We start from the raw sequence: 6480 nt of genomic DNA on the forward strand, positions 1-6480 counted from the left end.
TATTTGATTATGCCAAGTATGACCTTAATTGAAATAAATCCATGGTTTAGGTTTAACTAAGGTCATTTCTTGCAAATTAGCTCTTAATTGGTCAATTGTTTATTATCAGGTCATAATTAAAATGTTCAATTAATGGGCACTACTTTAATTTTGACCATTTTATTAAATATTGCATGTATTCCCTTCACATATACATGTATACACAGATATAAACATGTGAATACGTATATACACATGTATATCGTGTATACATGCGCATATCAGACCCTTCCCTTTATTTTTAAGGCAAACTTACTCAAATAACTACCTTATTGTGGCTTCCTACCATTTGTAGCTTCCCTTTTAAATATTACCATTTGTAGCTACATTTTGGCAAAATAGTGTATGTTTTCGCGGGTATTTGTTGCCAACAAATACATGAGAACAAGGTAAAAAAAAACATGATCCTTGATTTTAACCTTTAATGGTGGAGCTATTAAATTAGATATTAATATATTTTTTTGATGTATTTTAGTGATTTTATTTTTATGTATTTCAGTGATTTTTTTTTTTTGCCATAATGTATTTCTGTGTCTTTTTTTTTATGTATTTCAGTGATTTTTTTTTTATGTATTTTACTGATTTTTTTCCTTTTTGATGTATTTCAGTGACTTTTTTTGATGTATTTCAAATATATTGTGTACATTCCAACTATTATGAAGCCAAATATATTCAAATTTTCGTGTATTTGAATGGATTTCAACATATACATTCAGATACAAGACCAAAAAATTCAAATACATGACAAATACATTCAAAAAAATAATGTGTTTGGCTATTAACAAAATACACTAAAAATGCACTCAAAAATACAAAGACAAATACATTAAAAAACAGTGTATTTGTGAGATGTAGATTTTTGAATGCATTTGTATTTGGCTTTTAACAAATACACATGGCCAGATCTGAGACACTACCACCACCAAAAAACCCTAATCTCTCCAACACCACCAAAATTCTAATTTGAGACACCACCACCATCAAAAACCCAAATCTGAGATGACACCACCACTATCAAAAAACCCTAATCTTTCCATCACCAACAAAACCCTAATCTGTCCACCTCTTCGTCATCTTCTCCGCCGCCATCTCAAAATTAGTCCATCACCGCCGCCACCAACAATGCACACGGCCAGATCTGCAGAATGAAAAGAGAGAGAGAGAGAGGGGTGAGCACAGAGGGAGACGGAGAAGAGAGAGAGGGGCGACGGAGAGAGAGGGGTGAGCACAGAGGGAGAGGGAGAGGGAGAGGGAGAAGAGAGAGGGGGGCGGTGCGGCCATGGTGGTGGTGATTGAGAGAAGGGGAGAGAGATTTTTTAGGGTTTTGAGAAATGAAAAATCTGAAATGAGTAGTGATTGAGAAAAAAGAAAGATATATGTTTTTGGGTATGTATTTTTTGATATAGCTACCATTTGTAATTTAAAAAAGTTAATTAGCTACTAAATATAATTAAATAAAAAGATAATTAATATTAATAATTAGGTCTTAAAAGAAGCTACAATGAGTAAAAATTCCTATTTTTAAACTAGTGAGGCCAAATCCATAAAGGATTGACCCAACCCAGTATCACATTAAGAGGGAGCAAACCCCTATACTCTTTTCATTTTTTACATTTCATATGCTAAACGCACCATAGTGTTGCTCCTTTCCTCTTAAGGGTAAAACCCTAGCCGCCTGTGAGTTTGTTGTCTCTCTCTTATGTTGCTTTGCCGGAAATGGCAATGGCGCGGGCCCTTATACGTTGATGTTGACTTGGTGTGGTCAAGAATGGCGAGAGCATTAAATGCTCTGCCATTTCTCAACCAATACCACCCAAAGGACCACCCCAAACACGGTATATTAATCTTTTTCTTTGCTTTTTCTGCAAAATCGAACGGTGAAAGACTGAAATCTTTAATTGTTTGTGTTTGTTTGCGATTTTGAATACCGTGTTCTTATTGGTTCATGATGAACCAAGTGGATTGACCACTTTTGGGTCAGATCTGACCCTTGATACGTATTTGGTTTAATCTCAACCTTTGATTGTTGTGGGATATGCCAATTCTCAAAATTGGAAGTTGTCCCACATCGAAATCAAATTAGGGTTTGGGGATTTCTATATAAAGAACCCAATATTTTTCATTGACAAGTGACTGAATATCATTGCATATTCATAAAACTCGAAATGCTTAAGTCTCTAAGGCATTTTGCTTTTAAAGACTTTAATCGTTTGAGTTTAAGTAAAAAAATTTAAGTTATTTTCTATTCTTGTGTGGGTTTGTGGCTGAGCATTGGGATTAAGGAAGCAAAAGAGTTCTTCCAAGTTCAACCTCGACTCAAGGCTGCACCAATAGAAGGTAATTCCCCTTTCCTTTAGTTATTTTTTCTTTATGTTTTAAGCTGCTGCTGAAGTTATGTGAGTTATTTTTTCTGTAGTTAGTTAACCTTAGTTTAATTGTGTTTTAGTATAGTTCTATAACCGTTTAGTTTATTAATCATGTTGCTTAGTAGTTATTAGTTTAGATTAGTCACTAAACTGCTTATCTGATTAGGTATTCGTGATTTGTATAAATCCATGTGCTTAGTTCGGTTCAACTATGTGATCAGTATGCCTAGTGTTTAAGTTCTGGTCAAATATGTGTTTGATTCTATGCATCATGTATTTAAAATAGTCCTGTTTGATCTCAGAATCATGCTGCTTAGTTTACATGTGGTTGGTATATATCCTGCTTTTGAGTATGATGAGGTTATATTCAGTCTATAATGCTTTTGTTGATATAAACTTGATTATGTGAGTTGATTAATGGTGGTGTTACTCATATTAGGTGTGCATAAGCTGAGTGTTTAGTCCTGTCTAGGTTATGTGTCCTTACTCAATAAGTTTAAATCATGTTTAAAGGTATCTAAATCTTGTGCTTATGTGGTATTGCTAGTTTAGGGCTAAACTTTCAGTATGTGAGAATGCATTCCTATTGATGTTGTACCTGGTTGATTCCTGTTTTTGATGGATCTGTCACTAGCATGTAACATTGAGTCTAAATATCTTGCTAAGTTTCAGTCCACTGAAAATAACTCTATAGATTGGTCTGTTTGAGTCCCTGTATGCTAGTATGACAGTCCAAGCTTGTGCTATTACTCTATGTGTTTAGCTTTTGTCCTAATTGATTGAGTCTGCAGTGTTTGTGAGTCTAAATATTGAACCCCCTATGCAGTAATCTTGTTGATGTGGTTCTGTGGTGATTTTCAAAGGTTTATGTACATTTGTCTTACCCTGTTTGCAATCAGTTGTAACTATGAAGCATGTTTGATTAAGCTCAATGAGCATTTTATCATCAAGACTGTTTCCTATTGTTAACTATGTGGGACAAGTCCTTTGTTGAGTCAAAAGCATGTGGGTGCCCTTTTTTTTTGCTACATTAGTACTATGCTATGATATGTGTTTATTTGTCTAGTTAAATCATTTGTAAGAGCATGTCTGCTTTAGTTGTCTGTGGTAATATGAGACCATAGTTAAAATGAACCGCTTAATGTGCCTGTTCTATCTTGCTTTGCAACTCTGCCATGTCCACAATTGATTCAGTGTTGCTCAAAGATTCTTGTTGTGATTAAACTCCAGAAATCTTGCTTCTATACTCTTGTTTGATGCATATCTGAGCCTTAATATTTAGTGTGAGCTAAATCAAAGATTTATATGTTGCATAATTGAACTATGAGAGGCTGTCACTTCAGGTTGAACAACCATGGGTGTGCCTTACCTAGGGTCAAGAGGAAGGGTGAGAAAGCTTTGAGTTTCTTGTCAAACTCAGCCTAGTCTCTCTTGTTCTAGACTGGTGGGGTTCCCCCACATGAACTCACACCTCATGGGACCTTTTTGAGTGTTTAAAAGAAACAAGTAGAAATATATATATATATATATATATATATATATATATATATATATATATCATGTATGCTTTGGTGTTTGCCTTGTATATTGCCTTTCCCCTGATCCTGCTTGACCTTACCTGATTGAAACCTCAAACACTTAAGGTCTAGCATGTTTGCTTCTTGCTGTTTACTCTCTATGACCGGTTCTTAGTGGTGTAACAGGTTGATATACCCAAATATACAGAGTATATCCAATTCTATATACACCCAAGTGTATATAAGTTGGAACACTTAGTATATGGAGTATATCAACCCATTAGCATTAACTGCTGTTAAGTCTTGTTAATTTCTGGGTTTATTTGCTTTCTAGTCACTATTGGGCTTCTTCCCTTTACATGTTGAACCAGACCCGCCCAGTCTTAAGTGATTTATTTATGTTTTAGGCTTGATCTGTACTATTTAATTTGGGCTTGAAACCTCTATTTTTTTCTCGTTATGTGCATTTGGGTCCTTTACTTGTTTAAAGTATGAACTGTATATGCTTTAGTTTAAGGATTTAGACAAATACTAATCCTTATCCCTTTTATGTGCTATATGATCCAACAAGGGCCACTCGGGCCTCTTCTTGCATTTGAACCCATTGGGCCAGATGCCCAACCCACTTTTCTTGATCGAGTCCGTGTGAGAAAAATGTTAGGGAAGCTAATATATTGAAGGCCTGACCATGGGTAAAAATGGTGAAGGCCCAGTTATGGGTGAAAATAACAAACTGGTGGGCTTAGGTAGGCCCACCAGCCTAAACTTTCCTTTTATATTCATTATTTGTGCAAAATTGTATTTGTAAATACTTTATAATTATTGAAACCCTCGGGGATGTAGAGCTTAGGAAAACACTTAGTGTTTTTTAGGAGAGTCGACCCAAAAGATCAATTTATTGAACACGGTTAACTATTAACTTGGCATAAAACGAGAAACTTTACTTGATTTCCAGATTCAAAATTGGTTTAATAGTATGATTGGTTTAGGGAATAATATATAGATTTTTACTTAGTATAGAACCAAATCAGACAAGTGAAAATGTTTTGGGCCTCAAGCCCGTGGCTTAAACAGTAAAGTTGTCGGGTAATTTGGTTTTGGTTTCAAAGAACAAAAGAGCTGAACTGAGGAATAAATTGTAGTCTTTTGTATGTTAAAAAACAATTTTTCTGAACTTGGGGTACTTTGGAACGTATGACTCTGAAAATTGGCAAAAACCGAGAAGAAATGGGTTTGGAAAGATCTGATTAAAGACTGATTTGGGCCTGGAAGCCCAAAACTTAATTTGGATTGAAAAAAAATGAGCATGTTGGACCAAGTTTGAGGCATGGCAGATCTGGACTTAGAATATTATTTGACTTGATGGGCTTCAGTAATTAAACTGGGCTTAAACTAATAACTTGTAATTTTCTTATTATTATACTACTTAGAAGAGGGAGTTTGGTCGTCCCTCTTCGTCGTAGTTGTGATGGGCCCCATAAAAATAAAAATTTTGGCCTTATATTAAACAGGTCATAAAAAAAATTGTGAAAAATAATAATTATGAATTCCATATATATTAAAAACAACTAATATTTTAAAAAAAAAAGGGTTCCATATTAAATACTATGCGTATTCGTAGTAAATAGTAATATAATAAAATTTTAAATACGGAGCATAAATTAAAAAATTATGGATCTCATATATATTAAATAACAATTAATATTTAAAAAAAAGTGGACCCCATATTAAACATCATGCGTATTCGTAGCAAATATTAATATAATAAAGTTTTAAATACGGAGCATAAATTATAATGTTATATTAGTCGTATTTTGAACATAGTATTTTATATTGATAAAATCAAGCAATATATATAAAAAAAGGGTGCAGACTTTGTATTCTTAGTAAAACACTAATATAATAAAGTTTTAGATACGGAACACAAATTATAATGTTATATCAATCGTGTTTTGAACATAGTACCTATAAATACGAACATAGTATCCATATTGACAAAATCAAGCAACATAAAAAAAAAAGGTGCAGACTTTGTATTCTTAGCAAACACTAATATAATAAAGTTTTAGATACGGAACACAAATTACAATGTTATATCAATTGTGTTTTGAACATAGTACATATAAAAAAAAATAAAAATTGAGCCCCGTATTAAACTGGCTCATAAAAATAAATAAATTATGGGCCCCATATATATTAAACAACAATTAATATTAAAAAAAATGTAGGCCCCATATTAAACATCATCCAGTATTAAAAAAAAAAAGTGAAACCCACCACATCTAAACTTATGAGAAAAAAAAAGTGAACCCATATTAACAAAATCAAATAATATTAAAAAAAAAAAGTGAATCCATATTAAAAAAAATAAACAATGTTAAAAAAAATTACAAGTCTTCTCTTTTAAAAAATATTAATAAATTTGCCGATTTTGTATTCGTAGCAAATATTAATATAATAAAATTTTAGATATGGAGAACAAACTACAATGTTATATTAATCATATTTTAAACATAACATATACTCTCTATCTCTCTCTATATATAAATATATATAAT

Source organism: Lycium barbarum, chromosome 5 (assembly GCF_019175385.1).
Source record: "Lycium barbarum isolate Lr01 chromosome 5, ASM1917538v2, whole genome shotgun sequence".
In the NCBI taxonomy this organism is placed as follows: Eukaryota; Viridiplantae; Streptophyta; class Magnoliopsida; order Solanales; family Solanaceae; genus Lycium; species Lycium barbarum.